Source organism: Myotis daubentonii, chromosome 8, assembly GCF_963259705.1.
Source record: "Myotis daubentonii chromosome 8, mMyoDau2.1, whole genome shotgun sequence".
Classification (NCBI taxonomy): Eukaryota; Metazoa; Chordata; class Mammalia; order Chiroptera; family Vespertilionidae; genus Myotis; species Myotis daubentonii.
Window position 1 is genome coordinate 26668249 of NC_081847.1, and position 21649 is coordinate 26689897.

Sequence of the window (21649 nt, forward strand, 5' to 3'; positions counted from 1 at the left end):
TGCTAATGATTCAGTTAAATTGACTTCTTTGAATGAAAATTACTGTTAATAACTTTAATTTCCTCCTAGTCTCACCCCCTAGGTACCTGACATTTTAGATAAAATATTTTCATAAAATATTAAAAGCAAAGGCATGATATCTTGGGTATCTCTACTCCTTGTTGCAGACTTTACTAATCCCTTCTGTCTATAACCTACACTTTTAGTTCTTCCAGAAATACATAAAGTATTTATGTGTTCTATGCAATTCCAAAGAAACACAATCCATTCCAAATAACCTAAAAAAAAAATTCAGTTACTCTAAGATCCACCACAAATATTACTGATACCAGCCATGTGGCATTATAGAACATTCCCAACTTCAATTTAAATATAAGCATTTGTGACTGCAGATTTTTTTGTTGTTTGTTTGTGTGGTTGTTGCTTTTTTGTCCACAAAACCAAACCATAGGCTTTCCTCCCTGAATTGACCTCTCATCCATGCACACCTCTCCTTCAGAATGGCAGTTGGGTAGATCCTGCCATTAGCCTCCCCAGACCTATTCACCATCCTTCCCCACCCCTCCTCCTCTGCCTTGCCCTCTGGCTTTTGTCTGGGTTCAACTAATGGAACTTATCAGCCAGAGGTTAGGGGACAAGAGGCGAGGGAGGTAGGCCTACTTATTCCCCTGTTGTGTTGCTGCAGAGCCATTACAGGTTGTGCCCCTCTGCTCTACAAAAGAACACAGCTCTCTGGAACTGCCCTTCTTGCCTCCCCATGGCTGCTATGTCCCTGTTCAGCACTCATCCCAGTTGTGTTCCGTACACATGTCCACGCCTCCTAAAGGATCCCTTTATTAAGTCCTTCTCAAAGGACCTGGTTAACACATGCCATCTGGTCCCCAGCAGGGCCCTGAATGACACCGGGTTAGAGTGACCAGGTGGGGCCCTCCACTGTGGCTTTCAGAGATTTTCAAAGGAAGTCATCTGTAAACAGTAGAACGCGAGAGCACTTCCATGAGCAAAACCTAGTATAGACTTTCTTGAATGTGCAAGGTTTCCATGCCAAGAAAATATGACTGAATCCTACCATATTTCCACAATTCACAGTATGCTATAAAAATAAATATGCAGAAGGCATACAATCAGAATCTAAATATCATTGCCAAACCAAATTTTTTTCTTAAAAATGGATGTCTGGAGAAACAGATGAAAGAAGCAAATCAATCTTTGAAAACAGAAACAATATTTTACTTCCTGCTAGTTATCCATATCAAGATTTGCTAGAGATGATTCCAAGTCTTTCAAGGGATGTTGCGAAGTTCTAAAAATAAACTAATAATTCATTTCATCTTATTGATAACAACTATAGTTATTAAAGTTGTCATTTCTGAAAATAGTTGGAAGTGAGTGACCTAGATTTTCTGTATTTTCCTCTGTATCTCTCTAAGTGAAAATACAGTGTAGTTTCCAATTTATATAGTCCTTTGTCTGTATAACATTTCTAAATATCATGGAAATTAACTTCAGGTATCTATTAAAACTCAATAAGACAACATTATCTCTGAACCTGCTAATTCTCTAAGTAGAAGGTGAAAGAGATTTTAAATAATTAAGTATTTGAAAGTCAAAAGCTATAAATATACCTGGATAGAATTTTTAGCAATGAAATTAACTTGAGTTTCCCAGGTCATTATCAACCTCTGCTGGCTGTGCAGACTAAGCCTCAGTCCTTCAACCATATATTCAAGGGCACTTGTGACATATCCCGGGTGTGCGGGGCCTTCATTCTCACAGCTGACCAAATTGATTCGAATACAGATTTCCAACTTTGATTCTACAAGATCTCTCTATGCTAAGCAGTTTTTAAATTAGCCTTTTAACTGGTAAATTCTTTTTGATTAAGTACTGTATTTTCAAAGAATTTGAAGGAGAAAGACTATTTCTAAAGTCACTTCCTGGTGTACTGTTTATAAGTGAAATCTGACTAAATCAGTGAAGCAATATAACAATGTGGGCATGCTTCGACTGGAGGATATGTTCATAATTTGAGGTTCAATGAGATAGAAATTTCATGGGGAACATCTCTAAAGGCAATTTGGCAGTGCTCTCTCAAAATGTAAAAAGTGCATATACTTTTGACCAAAGAGTTCCATTTCTATGAATTAAGCTACAAGGAATTCTCACGCAGATGAACAAAGATCTATGTGCAAAAAAATTCAATCTTTCAGTTTGCAACACTGAAAACAGGGGAATGGTTGAATAAAGTACAGTGCATCAATATTACCAAATTTTATGTAATGTTAGAAAGAAAAAGATAAGTAGTATACTGACATGAGATCTCTATAACATAGACTTAAGCAGACAAAGCAAGTTCCAGAAAAATGCATACAGTAGGATCCAGTTTATATAATAAGGGGTGTATATATACTTATATATATAAATGCATAGAAAAAGAAGAGGGAAGAGGCGCTCTAAGCTGTTGCCAATGGTTATATCTGGGAATGGGTGTAGGTGGGAAAGAGCATTTTACATTTTGCTTCTGCATTTTTGCATTATCATTTCAACTTGAACATATTAATGTATCACATACATCAATTTATAAAGCAATTAAAATTTTAAATTAATAGAAATTCTAGGGGCCTTTGGTGATTTGTGCAGTGAAAGAAACCCATCCAAACCCCATCTGGCAAGGAATTTCACTCTTACTTGATCCAATGGGACCTCTTATTTAAGAGCCAAAAGAAAGCCTGGCTGTTAAGTAACTGCACACTGACACTCTAAGCTGCAGAAACAGATCTACATTCTACATGGCCAAGACAAATACAACAACTACAAAATAGAAATGGGGACATCCCCTGACTGGTTAGACTTCAAATAAGTGACACAGGCAAGAGACCCTCCATGTCCCCATAAATGAAGTCCCCCATTTCTCCATGCTTAGGTGTTCCTATTTTAAATGGGCACCACAAAATAGAAGAGAAAGCCAAGTTCTGTCCCCCTCCCCCACCCTCAACTTTGTATATCTGCTAACATCTTAGAAAAATGAAAGAGGGGACAAACAGGCAGAAATGCAGCATCTGAAACTTATGTGCACTGGAAATAAATGGCCACAGCAACCTTTGTAAGAAATTAAATAGGAGGGGAAAATCGCATGAACAAAGAAGACACCGTGCTTACTTAAAGATGAAACCACTGACATTGTCTATTACACAGTGCTTCAAGCACTTATAGTTGACAAAGGGTTCAAAATAGGAACTCATGAGCCAAAGGCGTTCCATAACCGTCTTTTGTTTGGCCGGCCACCCCATGGGCTGACACATTTGTTTTTATTTTAATTATTTCTAACCATTTTAAAAGAAGATCTCGCACTGACAATAAATAAATCAGGTGCCTCTTGCAAATGGAGAGAGGGCGGCAACCCTGAGCCACATGCCCACCCGGCAGAAACCTGGCAGACCTGCAGGGAGCTACTCCCTAGGAAGGGACATGGCTGAGCGCCCCATGCCCACAGCAGCCCCCACCACACGCTGAGCTCTCTGATACCTGGGCAGCTGCAGGTTGCTTACCTGGCCCTTCAAGAAATCAGAGTATGCTACGCCCTGATCGGTACCCTGAGAAATCTCATCAGGTAAAAGCTGGCCCTCCAGAAAACAAAGGCTTTTTCAGGCTCCCCCAGAGCAGCATTTAGTGACCTTCCGCGCTCAGACTTCTGGCCCATGCAACCGCAGTAACAAAAGCACCTAGAATTAGATGAGGACTCCGGGCTTTATCCTCAACGGCCTATTTCAATTCCTTTCACAGCAGGCTTGCCAGAAGCATCTCAGTCATATCTCAGCCCAGTGACTTTAAATAATGGTCACAAAAACATTTTATTGTAACAAACGTTTCAGCAGCACGTATTTGGGTGGTGGGTAACATAGTATAGTGGTTTCAAGTTGGAGTTCTGGGGTCGATCTACCTGGGTTTGAACCCTATCCCTAACTTTAACTCCCTGACTTTCCCAACCTCAGTTTCCCCAAGTGTAAAATAGAGATATCATTATTAACCACCAAAAATTTTTGTTGGGAGTATTAAAGGATGTGTTCAACAGATGTCTGTTGTTTTGTCACTGTTGGTGCTGTGACTGTATAAAGCAGAGAATGTGAGTGTCCCATTGAAACCCATGGAAAACAAGAGCCATGAAGCGTCCTCCTAAACATCAGAGATCCCCAAATTATTCCAGAGGATGACTCTCTCCTTCCAGGCCTGAATGGCTTAAGGTGGCCTTTCGAAAAAGCCTATCTGGGAGACACAGATGCTCTGGGGATAGCATCTGGCCCACTGAGTTATATTTCAAAACCCCACAGTCACAGAATTTTGAGGCAGGGATGAGTTGATGTTAGGTCCCTCTGCACGGGGACAGGCAAGTCCAGAAGATATGGCACTTCAGAGTGGCTCTAAAAGGTGACTGAACCTTCTGTATTGCCCAAGGACTAGAGCAGCAATGGCGAACCTATGACACGCGTGTCACCTCTGACACGCAAACTCATTTTTTGGGGGGTTGATTTTTCTTTGTTAAATGGCATTTAAATATATAAAGTAAATATCAAAAATAGAAGTCTTTGTTCTACTATGGTTGCAAATATCAAAAAATTTCTATATGTGACACGGCACCAGAGTTAAGTTAGGGTTTTTCAAAATGCTGACACGCCGAGCTCAAAAGGTTCGCCATCAATGGACTACAGCAAGTGTCCCTTATGAGAAGTTTTATAGGCAATGACTCAGCCTGCTTCATATGGCATTTGTCCCCATAGAGGAGGAGAATGGGAGGGTGAGCAGTGATATGAGTAGTATTAGCAAAAGAACTAATAGCAGTTGTAGCAACAGCAGCAGTAACACAATACCCAGCATCATTCATAGGGCCAGGCACTTTTTGCCCTATTGGGTTATTCTCATTTTACAGCTGGGGCACCTGAAGCTTGTAGTGGATGCCCAGAGTCACACAGGGAATACACAACATAGTCAGGATTCGAGCTCAGGTCTGGCCTGATTCCAACACCTGCAGTTCTCAGCAACATCGCACTGCTGGGTAGGGATATGGCTGAGCTGCCTTGCACAGCAGGCCCACAGAGCAATCCCCCACTTTTCCACCCAGCTGCCTCCGAGAGGAAGTGTGTCTAGAGCAGTTGTCCTTTACCTCAAGTGGGTTACAAACCCCCTTTCAACCTGGTGAATCCTATGGACTCTGGTCAGCTTAATTTTTAAATGCATAAAATCAAGTACAAAGGAAGCCAATTATACTGATGTATCAAAATAATCTTTAAAACTGGACATGAGAGAAATATATATGCTTCTTTTTGAACCCATTAAATGTCAAGATCAACAGCAATTCTAATACCTGTCCTATTATCTGAAAGTAAGTGAAAATAAAGATGCAATTCACTTGCCAGCTATATTCGTGAACCCGCCAAACTCCTGAGGTGAAGAACTCCTGCTCTGAGGGAAAGAATGAGATGTCAAGCTGCTGGTCTGTGAGCTCTTCCCTCTGGATGAGCTGCTTAACATTAATTATTTTGAGTTCTTTTCTTCCTCCTGTTCTAAGGACACTTCTTGGTTCGTGCCTGGGAGCCAAAAACACCCTTGAATTGTTCAGGAGAAAAGAATACTTTAAGAAAAGGCAATGTACCTTAAAGAGATGATATTCCTGGCCCATGGGTGGCTCAGTAGCTAGAGGTGGAATTTCCCAGTCCTCAGCACACCAAAGGATCATGGGAGAAGAGCTGTGAAGGAGACTCCCAATCAAGGGCATAAGATAACACTATCTTGAGGTCACATGGGTGACCTTCTCTTGGAAGGTTTTACAGGTAGTAGGCAAGAGAGGTGTTCAGTGAAAAACCTTCTCCAGATTGATGTCCCTTTCAACTATTTTGATTCCACAAAGAAAAGGAAAGAGAATGTAGATGGCGTTCATGCAGAGAAAATAAAAACTCCGCTGGTCATTCATCCTCTTGTACATAAGGATCTCCTGGCTACAATTGGGACCATAGGGCATCCATCACTGCTTTCATCTCCTTTATAAACTTGGGCTCCACCTTCAGCATGTGAAAAGCATCCAAAGGCATGCGCTTCCAGCCAGCCTTTTAGAAAATGGGATTTGGGGGTGCTTGTTGCAACCAAGTGAAAAAGGCCTTGAGAAGAAAAGTGACCCTGAGGGTGATTTTTTGAAAGCAGGCTTATTTCCAATACAATGCAAAATTCTCACTCACCTAATCAATAATGCATTTACTTCCACTGGGGGGGGGGGGGGGGAATAAACTCATTTTTATATTTGGTTAAAGAACTACAATCTCTGAGTGTGCAAAACCTTTATATCATTCTGTGTATAACTAGATAAATAATACTACATCTTGAGGAAGTATTTCTCCTTTAAGGGAGAGGCTTTATCAAAAGAAAACCTATGAAACAGAAAAACAACTACTCAGGAATGTAAGAAAGACCTGCACAAGGTTATTATATTTCCTGGATATTACAAGGAAGTAGAAACGCAGGATGGATAGTACTGAGAATGAAGCAGTGTCCTCGCAAACACAGTTAACATTTGCACACCAACGGCAAAACCACAGAAAGTCCCTGCTGCCGACTCACAGCCATGAAAAAAAAAAAGCTCTGTGTAGGTGGATATCTTTTTGACAGCCACTAACAAGGCCTACATTATGAAGTTCACATTATGAAGTGAAAAGCAACTATTTTAGAAACTTCAGTCTGGACTTGAAATACCAACTGTGATCATTAAAGCGGCTCCATTAGTCCTTGACCTCGTTTTGCATATCAAACGCAAAAGTTCTGGGTTTTATAGGATTCACTGTGGTTAACAGTTTGTTAAAAACCCGAGTCTGCAGAGCGAATAAACATGTTCTTTCAGCCTTTAAAAGTGTCACAAAGATGATAATTTAGTCACAATCTGCTAAATAATGTTAAGCTTCAAGAATCCTTTTGCTTTCCCCAAAATATTTGAGTTCACTATTAAAGGCATTTGTGGGGAACATGAGAAATACATAATCTTCTTTCCCAGGACTCTATTACCTAAGGGCTGTGATCCAAAATGATTACATTTATTTTCAACCTAAGATTTTAACATTTAAAAATTAAGTGAACTCGGCAGCCAATTATTAATGTGGTTTTAAATAATCCAGAAAAGGTATTCCTTAATTCTGATATTTGAGTTTGCAGGCTACATCTGAAAGTTTGAGGATGAAAATGCAGCAGACACAATATCAAGAAGTAAGTTCACTTATAATCACATCCTTTCACAAGTTAGCATAGCTATGTGAACAGTTCCAGGAAAACAACAGAGCAGCACTGAAGCTCAACTTCACTTCAACTGTAACGTGGAGAGAGGGTGGGTTAGGGGTGAATATGAGGCAAGTACTTAGTCATCATTTCAATTCTTAATAAATCAAACCCCCAAATGGATTCAGCGGTATCCTAGGAAAGCACCATGATCGTTTGGATTGCCGAATATAACTGCTCCCTGTTGCCAAAATCAGCAGTATACATTAATCTAAAAACAGTTGGATATGTTCTTGGGAAAGACAGAATATCGGCGCTACGGGTACTGCCTAGGTCTCTGCCTGGGGATGAAACAGACCAAAGAGATGATTCAGACGTTTAAAAACCCATTTCTGTAAAACCTTTCCAGTAACCCTTAATACTTTTAAACTTCCATATTTCACTACCTCATAAGACAAAAAAAAAACACCACCTCAAGATTCCAGGGCATTCAAGTAGTGTCACATCACTCCCATTTTCAGGCATACAAATATAAAACTTAAAAAAGAGTGTTTCAGAACAAAGCTCTTCTGTGTGGGTGTGCATTTGTAAAATAAAGGCAGCATTATCCCGACAGTTATAAATGTGTACCCAGTGATCAAATGGAGTCCTAGAAATTCTGTTTTGACAGTCACTTGTAGAATAGCATTTTCACCAGTGATTAATTCAGAGCTGGGTAATGATATCATCAAAGCGAAATCAAAACTACTTGCGGATGGCTGAGCAATAATATAGTTGGAGGTAAGGGTAATCGCTAATCTAATACAGGGTACCTTTAGATGTGTGATAATATATTACATGCAAAGGGTTACTCATTTGGGCAGCAAAAGTCTCAGGTACCTAAACATGACAATTAAAAAAATGCTATTCCATTTAAAAAGTAGATTTTTATGAAAACAGGTGTTCTCCCAAGATGGTAATCATTTATTAAACTTCTACAGTTCAAAAGAAAGATGACATACTAGATTAAAACGCCAGCTGAAAAACTATGTAAGACCGTCCTATGAAAACACAGCATTCCAGATTACATAACTGGGATAATGGAGATTAAAGCACAGCCCCTGCCCAGCTAGATTTTTTATTCTTTTGCATGATTCTATAACTGAGGCCACTGAAGTTTGAAGAGTTCATAATTTAGGTTCTCAATTAAACCACATATTTTTTAATCCAACAGTTCTGAAAAAATTAAAAGATAAAGTTAAAATTTTATACACACACACACGCACGCACAATTTTTCTTCCTGAAGAACACAATTCTCTAGACACTTTCTTGATCTCCTGGAAGATGCCCTGGTAAAGTCACCAGTTGCTTTTCTTGGTTCTGTTTACTCTAGGAAACTGATTTTTCTTTAAAGGGGAAACGCAGTTCTAATTTGACATTATACAGCTACCTATGTTTGAATGACATTATTGCCAACCATACAGATTTACTAGTGGCTATCTCTACATAATGTATAGACTTCCACGTATCACATTTATGGTGAAAAATAAATGTTTCAGCCAAAACTAAATTTCAAACACTTGCTTGAGAACAATAGCAAAAATCACTAAGAGGGTGTTGTTGGTTTTTTGTTTGTTTTTTTATTGAGGGTCATCTCTTAAATACATGCATATTTATGGAAATATAATGGGCATTTGCATTTTTCTTTAAAAATTCTAGTTTTTTTGATTCTAGATAAAGTACTTAGATACACTTAGAAACTGGCGAATTCCATATTTCCATACTTCTATACAGTATCTCCTACAAAGTCTGTAGTCAGAAGTACTGTACTACATAGATAGAGTAATTAGGTAAGGAAAAGGCAACTTTAAAATTCTGAAAATAAGACCACCTTTTTTCTCCATCACTGGTATGTCAAACACTCCCCCCAACGTGGGCTGGCCTGTCGGTGTTGTTTTAAGTGGAACTGGTCAGTCATCTATTATTTTCCCAGAAGAGGTAAGAAGATCCACTCGCGTATACAATTACATGCGTTGCACGGTGCCAACTATTTCCAACCAAAATAATCATATACACGTCGGGCCGGGCTATTTCTAGTCAGAAGCGGTGAACGTCTGGACAGAGTCTGGGGGAACCCAGAAGGCGAGGATTACGGGGGCAGGGGGTGTCAGCGGGGAACCCCGGGCCCCCGCGCGCACCGGACGCCTGGCACCCTGCACCTGCACAGACTCCCGGCCAGGGCATCCGGGTGTGCGCGCGCGCGACCGGGACGCATCCGCCGGGACCCAACCAGCCCGGCGGGCCCGGGCGGGCGCATCCTCCGGCGGGACCCGAAATGCCTTCTCCTACCTGTCACTTCGCCGGGAGCTGCTGCCGGGGATGCGGCCGCCGCCGCCGCCTGGAGCCCCCGAGTGTGCGCGCGCGTGGGTGCGCGCGTGTGTCTCCGCGATCTTGGCGGTGCGGCTCACTTACCGCTCCCGGCGCCACCGCCCCCTCCCCCCGAAGGAGCGGCCGCCAAGCCCCCTCCCGGCTCTCCCGGCCCCGCCCTCCCGCCGGCCCCCGCCCCTCCTCCAGCCTCCCCGCCTCCCCGTCTCCCCGCCTCCGAGGCGCGCGGTCCTCACCTCCGCGTCGGGCGGGGGTCTCGGCGGGCTCCTCGGCGAAGCGGAGGGCGGGCAGCGCCGGCTCTCTCTGCCCGCCTGCCCGCCTGCCCGCCGGGCTGGGCGCTTCCCTGGCTCCCGGCCCCTCCGCCCGCCGGTGGCCCGCCGCACCCGCCTCCTCAGCCCCCGAGTCTCCCTCCTTGTTCTCGCCTCCCGGCTCCGGAGCCCGAGCAGTCGCCTCGCAGACCCAACCTGCCCAGGCTACGGAGCATGCCCAGTGCGGCGCGCCCGGGCTGGGCTGGGGGTGGGCAGGGGCCGGGCTGGCCGCCGGGCCGCCGCGAGCCCGCGGGGCTGGGAGGGGGCGCCGGGCCGACCCGGGGAGCAGCCTGGGGGCCCCGGCCAGCCTCCTGGGACGGGTAGCGGGGAGAGTTGGGAGATGGTGGGTGGGGCGCCTGGGGAAGCCGCCCAGCTGCCCGCTCCTCTGGGGTCTCCCCGGCAGCCCCCGCGGACCCAGCTTCGCAGCACGGGTCCCTGCCCGGAGTCGAGTAGGTATAGGTGTCGCGGGGCACAGAACCTTGTGGCAAGTGGCACCCACTCCTCGGGAGACCCACAGCCTCCAGTGGGCCATGGGGTGGGGGTGGGAGTAAAGAGTGGAGGGGTGTCAGGAGTGGCGAAACTGGTATCCCAAAACCACTCGTGGGGGTAGGGGAAGTGTTTCTTTATGTTGTTGATAAATAAAGCGCTTACATCGGCACTGTTCTAAACGCTTTTTATTCTTGTAATCCTTAAAACAGTCTTCCAAAACACTAGTACTGTTCTCTCTCTCTCTCTCTCTCTCTCTCTCTCTCTCTCTCTCTCTCTCTCTCTCTCTCTCTCTCTCTCCCTCTTCTTCCCTCCCTCCCTCGAGGCTTAAATTGAGCTACAGAGAGATGTAGTGGTTCCAAAAAGTCTTCCCTCAAGTGCAACGTCAGAGCATAACGCCCCCCAACACACACACATTTTGGTCCCTGGGATGCTCGGGCGCTGCTCTAGTCTAGCCAGTTCCTGGGTCCCCCCTGCCCTACAGCTGCCCCCAGGTGACTCCGAATCGCCCTGATATTCAGACCCAACTAGTGTTGGGTCTAGCGTCACCCCGCTTTGTGTGGACCCACCCAACGTGTGGCTGCCGGATTCCCGGGAGGGATCCCTGCTCCCCTCCCAGCCACTCCGCCTCCTCCTCCCGGCTGGCGGCCACCAAAACCCGGAGACGTGGCACCTGCGCATTGGGGACTGGGGCCATGCTCGCAGCTGCACTGGGCATGCTCGGCCGCCTGAGCAGGTCCAGCTGCCCAGGAGGAAAGAATGAGTCTGGCCACTCCTGCATGTGGGGAATGGATGGGCAATGTGTGCGCTAACAACAGTCCAGGTTCCAAAGGGACAGAGACAATTGTAGATGCAAAAGGCTCACATCCTGGACTTTTCCAGGCAAGGCAAAGGAGGGGATCAAAAGTTTACCAACAGGACAGTCTTCACCAAGAGGGGGTTGAGGTCAGCCCGATGACAACCCCCCAGCTAAAAGCTGCAATTTTAGCTGAGCCCTGAAACGAAGTTCCTAAGTGGCTGAGCCTGTCTGCTGTGAGCAAGCCAAGAAAAATAGCCCTAAACCACGTTCCCCTGCCAGGCTGGGAAGGAAAGCAAGATCTCGGGGAAAGGCTGGTGGCTCCTCGCTGTTCACGGGGGCTGCAAGATGTGATGATGTTGAGTGATGATTCCAGGCTATTATGGCAGCTCTTCTCAAACCATTATGTGCATGCAAATCTGCATTTTATCTTGTTAAAGTGCACATTTTGGTTCAGCAGGTCTGGGGTGGGACGTGAGATCCAGATTCGGCATTTCTAAGCTCCCATATCATGCCAAGGTTGCCGGTCTTCAGATCAGACTTGCAGTAGCAGGAGTGTAGGGCAGTGTTGTAGGCCTGTTCTCTATTGTATATGCGAGGTGACCATAGTTTCCAAAGGCTAAGCGATTTGCCCCAGGTCACACCGCCAGGAAGCAGTGTAGCTAGTTTCACACACAGCTCTGCAGGACTTCCGGGGTATTTTCCTGTGCTCTTCCAGCCCCATAGACAGATGAGCTAGCCTTTGCTGTTTTTATACAAACCACGCCAAAACCTACTGGCCTAAAACAACAACTATGCGTTAGCTCACAATTCTGTGAATCGGCAATTTGGACCGATATAGCAGAGCAGTTCTGCTTTTTTCTGCTGGGCCCACTCATGCAGTGGCAGACACATGGGGCTTGGAGCCTCATCCCTAAACTCAGGATGACAGGGTGTTCTCTCCGCATGGCTTCTTCATACGGTGTGCTCCCGGTTCCCAGCAGCGAGGGAAGCCAAGCCCCAATTGAAAGTAGCATTTCATAGCTCCTTTTGCTAATGTCCTGTTGACCAAAGACAGCTACATGGCCACGTTCAGACTCAAAGCATGAAAAAATAATAAACTTCACTTTTTTATGAGAGGAATAGCAAGGCGGGTTGCCCCCTCCAATCTAACACATGCATAAAACAAGCCCTCCTGGCCTAGAGTTCACTCAAATTCCTGTAGATTAAGCCTAGCTTTAATTTTGCAAATTGGTGAGCCAAGTCACAGCACTCTTTTGTTGTTCTTGTTGGGCCTTCAATCTAATACTGAATTTATTAAGGAATCTCAACTCAGCGGGGTATAAACATTAAAGAGTTCAATTTTTTTCAAAATGCGAATTTCAATTAGATTCTGCTAAAGTTCCATTTCCCTCCCTTTAATGACATCTTAGGCAATCATTTGACAGACAGTTTGGAACCTTCCAGGCACTATTCTTTGTCAAGGATACTGAGGTAAACACCAGAGGCAAATCATTGCCTCCACGAAGATTGGATACTATCAGAGGAGACAGACGATGAATAGCATATTAAAAGTACGTAACGTAGATTAATGTTAAGAACTGTGGTACAAGGGAAAGCGAAAGCCTTCCCGAGGTGCAACATCTGAGTGGATTCCTGATAGAGAGAGAGAGGCGAATACATGAATATGTGGGAAGTGTTTCCAGCAGAGGGAACAGTAAAAGCCGTGACAAGAATGTACTTGGCATGTTCAAGAAACAAACAGAGGCCAGAGTGGTAGAGAAAGGCAGAGAGTGGGTGGAATTTGGGTTCCAGAGCAGCCAGACCATGTAAGACCACCTAAAGGACATTGAGCTTTTGTCGAAGTGTGACATGAGCCCACTGGGAGATGAGATGTTGAGCCGAGTGGGGGGCTGATCTGATCGATGGTTCAGAAAGCTCGAATTGAGAATGCCTGTAGGATATGCAGCCAGCCAACATGAAAAGATGCTCCACATCACTAATGATTAGAGGAATGGAAATTAAAACTACAATGAGATAGCACCTCACACCTGTCAGAATGGCTATCTTCAATAAATCAGCAAACAACAAGTGTTGGCAAGAATGTGGAGAAAAGGGAACCCTGGTACATTGTTGGTGGGAATGTAAACTAGTGAAACTACTAAGTATGGAGGTTCCTCAAAATATTAAAAATAGAACTACTATATGACCCACCAATTACACTTCTGGGTATTTATCCAAAGGAATACAAAACACTAATTTCAAAAAATACCCACATATTCACTGCAGCATTAGTTACAATAAGGAAGCAACCTAGGTTGTCCGTTGATAGACAAGTGGATGAAGAAGATATGGTATAAACATATAATGGACTACTACTCAGCCATAAAAAAAATATATATATTTTCATTTGCAACAATGTGGGTGGACCTAGAAGGTATTATGCTAAGTGAAATAAGTCAAAGAAAGACAAATACCACATGATTTTGTAAATATGGGGAATCTAAAAAAACAAAATAAATGAACAAACAAAACAGAAACAATCTCATAAATACAGAGAACAAATAGATGCTCAACCGATGGGAGGAGAGTTGGGGGCATGGGTGAAAAAGATTAAGAAGTACAAATTGCCAGTTCTAAAAAATAGCCCCAGAGATATAAAATACAGCATAGGGAATATAGTCGATAATATTGTAATAACTATGATATCAGATGGATAGTAGACTTACCAGGGTGATTATTTGGTAAGGTATATGAATGTCTAATCACTATGTTTGATACCTGAAACTAATATAATATTGTGTGTCAACTATAATAAAAAAATAAATGTAAAAGAATAAAATGCCTGTAGGGGCAAGAGTGCAAAAATATTAATAAGATATAGCAGTCATTTCACTTGGCCTACTTTATAATATTCAATATTAAAACTCAGACTATGTTAAATCTTTAACTTCAAGCTCAATTTAAATTTCATCTTCTCGCCGTCCTCATCGCAGGCTCCAGCTGGATCCCTTGCCACTTGAAGAGGAAGGCTGGTGGCTCAGATTGTGGCACTTAAAGAATTTCTCTCCCGCCCCCTGCTTTTCAAGTACTTGTTCCTCCAGCATGTTGGGCAGGAAAGAAGGGAAAGACCAGTGTCTCTACACTTGAACTGTGACCATCCTTGTCATCTCTCAGTTCACTGTATCTGCATCTCTGGCCAAGACACCACCAACACTGCAGCAGGTGTCCCAGTGCCAGCTCTCTGCCATTGATGACATAAGTGGGGCACTGGGAGGGTTAGTCTGGAACTCACATCCCTCACCTCTGCTCCTTTTATTCCAAGTACATGGCTCTCTACATGGTGGTCCAGCCCAGGGCATCTTATTACTGGAGTTCCCATGTCAGGCTGGCCACCCGCAAGCAAGTTGAGTCCAGCAACCTTCCACGGTGTCCAATGGAAGCACAGAGAAAATTGCCCAACCCAGCAAGGCTAAAGGATTGGTAGGGAAGGAGGCAGGTGAATGGAGTTATTTCTGCCATGAGGAGGATACCTAGATCCAAGTATGGAGGCTTTCCCCACTGTGTATCCCTGAACCCCTCTCTGTGCTCAGCCACCGGCTCTAGTTATCAATTCCGGGGCAGCATCTTGTCCTGGGAATTAACATTCACCACAGCAAAGGCCAAAGCCAACCATCAATGCACACAGTTCCTTATTTGGTTTTTATAATGTCTTAATTGTTATTGTTGCTTTATACGAAGGGAGGGTAGCAACGATGAGAACCTTTAGTAAATAGTCACAGCTATATTGGCAAAAATATCACGTTGTATTCTTTGTAGAGAAAGAGCAGTGCATCTCTTGTTCTGAATTGAAGTGATGCATTAATCACAGCCTCTACCTCGCTCTTAACATGCTGTCCTTTGTAAATGAAAAGATCACCACTGGCCCATTTGTCCAGTTTGCCTCAATTAGGGGCACACATCTTTGAAAAGTGGGCAGTGCATGGACCAGCCTGATAAGGGCTGTCTTGGCCCCAGGGTATCTCCTCCCTAACCTTTGTCTTGTTTCACTGTGTGCCCTGCTGAGGCATTAAAACATGTCAGAGGCCATGAGAACCGAAGAAAATGATAATGCAGAAAATTGCCCAAGGATTCAGTTTATGTGACATACAATGGCAATCAAAACACACCACGCACACACACATCCACAACATTAAACTTTTGTTAAATCAATTGTGGATTGGAGTGTAAAAGGAGAATAGAAAGAAAATAGAGTTTAGTATCATTTCAAACAACTTGGTCTAGGAACAGAATTTTCTGTGTGTGAGCCAAGCTTATAGGATGTGATTAGACTGCAGAGATTCAAATATGCTGTGATGATGATGGTGATGATGATGATGATGGTGGTGGTGGTGGTGGTAGTTGAGGTATAACATGCATACCATAAAGGATGAAAATCTTAAGTGAGGAATTTTCACTTATATAAAAACCTATCTGATCACCACCCTGGATCAAGATATAACACATTTTCAGCAAACCACAAAAACTCCTTTATCTTCCTTCCCAATTACTACCCCTCACACACACCACCACCACCACCATGACTGATAATCACTATTCAAACACCATAGAAGTGATTTCTCTGTTTTTGAACTTCATATAAATGAAATCATGCAGAATGTGTTGTTTTGTGTCTGGCTTCTTTTCTCCATCATTATCTCTGTGAGATTCAATCATGTTGCAGCATGTACCTTTAGTTTATTCTTTGTATTGTTGTATAGTCTATCAATGTATGAATATCCTATTCTATTTGTCCAGTCTATTGATGGTCTTTGAAAACCAGTCCCATACTCATACCACTTCTCTGTTTATTCCCTATTATGAGTTCAATATAATATATAAGTACTCAATACTTATGCTAATGGGTTGTTCTGTGAATATTAAGGCTATTCTGTGTCATAGTAAAATGAATTGCTAAGTGTTTTATGCAAAAAAAACACAACTAAAATTATATCATATTTCTGGATGAAATATAAAGGATTTTCTCAAATAAGTCAAAGGAAAATTACGTTGTGTTTTTTTTTTTCTGATGCCGAAACATTTGTAATCATTTCCTTGAAGTGTGAGGAATAAGTGCTGTTAGGTTTCAATTAGAAAGCCTCGACGCTGGATGTCAGCACTTAACCTACGGGGTATGATTTACAAATGAGTGCCCTGTTCCTACTTACCTGATGTTTGTGACAAGATTGCATAAAATGAAATGAGAGCATATGGAAACTATACACACTACTTCATGAGGCTGCTAAAGTGCTGGCTAATTGCATGGTTTTATGTTTCTCTCCATTCTTTAAATGTGAACAAATCCGTTTTGTAAATACAATGACTCGCTCCTACCATCTCTGTTATGCCATAACAAGATTAGAGAAGTACATTAACTTACAATATAAATATCAATTGCACATTCAATGTTCTTTTCTTTCCTTCACTGACTCCATGGGGTTGGAATCACAACACAAGTACAATTCAGTCAAATTTACTGTTCCTTTGTGTCCCAGAAAGCCCAGATTCTTCCCCCCCACACACAGAAAATAAATTTCTTTGATCCTCCCTTTTTAGTCATTTCTGCCTGGCCAAGGTAAAAATAATGGATTTTTACAATTCTCCACCAAGAAGTGATTTGGGGAATCATGTGATCCAATCACTCTAACTAATTGATAAACATCTAAGTCTCAAACGACATGCTGGGACCCCCACTTCCATTTCAGACATTGTAGGCACAACAGTTCAACAAAATGTAGTCACAGAACAAAGAAGACAAGATTAATTAAATAACAAAAGAACTCTATAAAACCTAGAATTTACCTCTGAGTCAAACACTTGTTTTTTATTTGTGTTGTACAGGTGTTTCCTCCGAGCGATTTCCTTTTCTAGACTTCATAAAAAGAGCTGACAAATGTGCTAGCATTTAATCAATGAGAAAGCTGAGCTTCTGGCACCATATGAGCTTCTGGTACTAGGTAGAGTCCTGTCTAGCACGTAGGCAGAGCTACCACCTGTAGTAGGACAGCTTGTCCAGTGCACAGGGACGCCTAGCTGTGGGGCAAGTGGTGACTGAGATGTGCCCCTTGCCAAGCCTTCTGCCTGGCACTGGACTGTATCTGCCCCAAAGAAAGGGTACCTTTTTGTTTAACTTGCACAAAATCATAGCGTAGACTTGACCACACTTCCCTCACATATATAATATTCTGTTAATCTATAACAATAAAAGCATAATATGCTAATTAGACCAGGCATCCTTCTGGATGACCTTCCGGACAAAGCTGGGGCTGCAAGAGAAACCTGGGTCCTGGGTGCCAGAGGGAAGACGGTGCTGGCAGCCCGGGGAAGCAAGGCCTACTCTTGCACGAATTTCATGCATCAGGCCGCTAGTTATACAAGATTTGTAGACAAATAATTAACATCAAAGCATCTGTGTGATACTTATACTGCCCCCCACCTCCCCAACTTTTTAAATAATGTCAATGCCACCAGAAATGAGTGTGTCCATCTTGGCTGGTTCACACAAGATTTATTTGATCTCAACTTTGTGGCAATGGCAGAGGTAGTAGCAAGTGCCAATGCACACGTTCATTGCACACTGCTGCCTGAGTCTTGTCTGCTAACATCTCATTGCCACAAGCAAGTCACTGGGTTGGGCCCAGTGTTTAGGAACAGGGCAGGTAACCTGCCCACAGGGGTAGGGTGCTGCAGAGGATGTGGTGAATAAATGAGGCCATCATTATCATCTATCATTCTGTATTATTTAACTTCACATTCTCTGAGAGGAAGGATCATCTCTTATTTAACTTCTAATCCCCAGGGCTCAATATGGTGCTTGGAACACTGCTGAGGTAATAATAAATGTTTGCTGAACTAAAAATGAATGGCCCTGCAATCCAATGAGTGGCTCAAACCAGAGCCAGTGAGTCATTTTTTACGTCTTCCGCTGCCTCACATTACACCTCAAGCAGTCATAAAGTAGTATTGATTGACTGTGTTTTATAAATAACTCTTAAGTCATCCTTCGTTACATTCAAGACTCAACTTTTCTAACCCCTGCAGGAGGAATTAAGCCTCTTATGCTTCCCCAAAGCACCTTGTACATTTCTATTTCATAGCACTTGCTTCATTGTTTTAGAGATATCTGTTTGTCTGTTTCACCTTAAAGAATGTGAAACTCTGGAGGGCAAAATCAGAATCCTAATGCATGTGTTTCTTGCAAAATAAATAACAGTACATATTTTAAAATAGGTAAGTCACACACAAGATACAAAATTCAAAAGGTATACAGTGAAAAGTAAGGACTGTCTCCCAGCCCCAAGCATTCCAGTGCCGCACTAAGAGGATATCATTATATTCCTGTGCCTTTTTTTATCTTTACCATACCAACTTCCATACATATATTTTTTCTTCTTAGACGTTTTTATGCTCTTAAATTTAATCTATTTGGGAAAGATACCAATACATGTAGATCAGCCTCAATTTTTTTAATAGTTTCAGATCATTCCATTGTATGGATGTGCCATAATTTATATCTGTAGGTCTACTTACTGTACCTTACTATAAGCAATGATAAAAGTATATATCCACTTCCTTCCCATTCCTCTTCTTCCTCTTCACCATCCAAAATTTTAATTGCTTACATTATTTTATTTAGTGTTTATGTTTGTAGCTTTAAATGTATCTTCGCTTCTATTATTTGCCTCATTTGGATTATAATATCTTTGACACCTGGCTATGAAAGTTATCAGCATACTTGCACTCCTTTCAAAATTTTCTCCTCCTTCCTTTCCTGAATGATACTTATAGCATTCCTATATTTTCAGGATTTGTTTGATATTTGATTTAGTTTTCATCTTACTATTAAATGGACTCACTGGTAGTCCATTAGCTCTATTTTCTTCATTCATAAGTTGGTTTGTTGATATTTGGCCTAACAATTTCTTTTTAAAAGAATTATGAGACCTATATTACCTATTGATTACATGTCAAGATGCCTATTAGTTCACCTATACTTAAATGGATGTTTGGCTTTGTATAAAATTCTTGGTTTACCTTTTCTTCCCTTGAGGACTTTGTAGGCCTTGCTTCTAGGTTCTAACATTGCTGTGATGAAGCCTGAGAGCAACATAATGTTTTGATTTTTTTTCCAGAAAGGTGATTAATTTTCATAGCCAGATGTCCAAAGGATTCTTTCTTTATCTTAGAAGTAAAATAATATTACTACAACATTTTTGTGTCAATGGTGAGAGATAGCAGGCCTTTTTAAGTTTGGATTCAAGGTTATTATGTCTGGGACATATTTTGTTCTTTATATCTTTAAATGATATCTTTAAATATTTTATGTTCTATTATTTATGTTCTCTATTTTAAAGATGAGTTATATGTGCATTAGATGAGTTATATACATTGCCTCGCTTGGTCTTCTATATATAACTTTTTTTTTATCTTTCTTAACTCTGTTCTTTTACATTGTTTTGCTCACTTTTCTTTTTTTAAATTCATCTTTATTGTAGAAAGTATTCCAGATGTCTCCTTCTCCCTCCCCCTATATACATACCCCCTCTAACCCACTTCCTTCCCCTCCCCAGGTCTTCCCTTTACTTTTCTCTTTCCAGGCGCTATGCATACATGCATATAAATTCATTTGTTAGTCTCTTTCCACTCCCGGAATATGTCAGTCAGTTGCATGCTTCAATGTCTCTGGATCTTTTTTGTTTGTCAGTTTATTTTGTTCATTAGACTCCACATATAAGTGAGATCATGTGATACTTGTTTTCTCTAACTGGCTTATTTTCCTGCTCACTTTACTTAATTCCATCTTCCATGTCTGCTACTGTGTTATTCAGCAAGAGATATTTCTCTTTGTGCTTGTCAGCATGACCTTTATATTTGAGATTTTATTGTTTTCTTCCTTTCTTACCCTTATCTATGCTAACTTATCTCTTTGTTATGTCTCATGACATCCTCTTTGAGGTCTTTGGGAAATAGGTTTGCATTTCCTTCTTTCTAGCCCATAATAGCACAGCTTCAGGGTCACTCTGAAGGCAGGGTCTCTTCACTCTGCTGCAGTGAGAGACTTTTTCTTACAAATATGCAGTATATGTGTGAATCAGATTGGCCTTGACTCTTTGGAAACAAATGTGGCGCAGGGAAACTCTCACTATCAGCTGATAATCCTCTTGTTGTTCAAAACAAAATCACATGTAAATTATATCTTAATTTTTTAAAATATCCCCCCAGAGTGGTCCATCTGCTTTGGAGAACTCTGTCTTACACCTACTGCTTTGGGGTGTCTTTCTCTCAGCATTTTCCTATTTGATCTTCATTGAAAGTGGCAGCTCTTAGTTACATATTTGTTAAGGCTTACAAATTAAATTTCCCTTTGTTTCAGGGGGATTTGCAAGTAGAAAGATACACAGCATTTTCTTTACTAGGAAATTTAAAATAGGAAAAGAACAGCAATACTTTCAATCATCTACCCCATTTCTCTTTGAATCTCCAAGGTCTAGTATGGTATGGGCTTAATAAATATTTGCTAAAATAAAACGTAAGAAGGGAAGATTATTAGTTTCCCATTGCTACTGTAACAATTTACTTATAAACTCAGTGGCTTACAAGAAAATAAATTTATTATCCCATAGTTCTGTAGGTAGGAGTTCAAAATGAGCTTCACTGGGCTAAAATCAAGGAGCCAGCTGGTGGCCTTCTCCTGTGGAGGTGCTAGGGGAGAATCCACTTCCTGCTACTCCTTCCTTCCAGAGGCCATCACATTCCTTGGCTAATGGTTCCCTTTCTCCATTGTCAAAGCAGCAGCAGAGGATCAAACACTTTTCACATGGCATCACTCTGACCTCCTTTTCTTCCTCTCCTTCCAACTTTTAAGAAAATTTATGACTACATTGAACCCTTTTAGATAATCTAGGACAATCTTCCTTATCTCAAAATCCTTAATTCAACTATATCTGCAAAGTCCCTTTTGCCATGTAAGGAAATGTATTTATAAATTCTGGGGATTGTGAAGTGTACTTATTGGTGGGATAAAGGGAATTATTATGCCTACCACAGAGGGAGAAAGGAAGTGACGAAAAAAGTAAGTTACCTGTTTTTATGCAAATTTAATTTTAAACTGCAATAGTGAGGTTATATTTTATATTCATAAGGTTTTTAATTTTTCACAATGCTTGGCCCCTCTGTGAGATAAATTAAAATTTTGTGCCTTACAGAGTGAGGCTGAAAATGATATTTTGAATCATATAAAGAGAAACTTGATTAATCCTGTATTTAAGAAGAATAAAATGTTATTTAAAACATATTATTTGAAAAGTCTTAAAATATTTCCTAAATGTACTGGGTGACAATGTAGTAAATAGTCTAAGAAGTCAAATATAAATATTAATATAAAATTAACTGTAAATATAAAATAGTATACATAGTTGAAATATG

General features: G+C 41.8%; 1 protein-coding gene across 6 annotated transcripts in view; it reads right to left on the reverse strand.

The window, feature by feature from the left end:
- PLCB4 (phospholipase C beta 4) overlaps positions 1-10217 on the reverse strand; it is a 380146-nt gene extending 369929 nt beyond the window's left edge. For 4 of the 6 annotated variants that reach the window (XM_059705567.1, XM_059705571.1, XM_059705563.1 and 1 more), the window contains exon 1: positions 9581-9734. The gene's annotated coding sequence lies outside the window, so the exon portion shown is untranslated. Of the gene's footprint in view, positions 1-9580; positions 9735-9852 lie in introns of those variants that run through there. The other 2 variants (XM_059705568.1, XM_059705565.1) reach the window with 1 other exon arrangement.
- Between the last annotated feature and the right edge of the window lie 11432 nt (positions 10218-21649).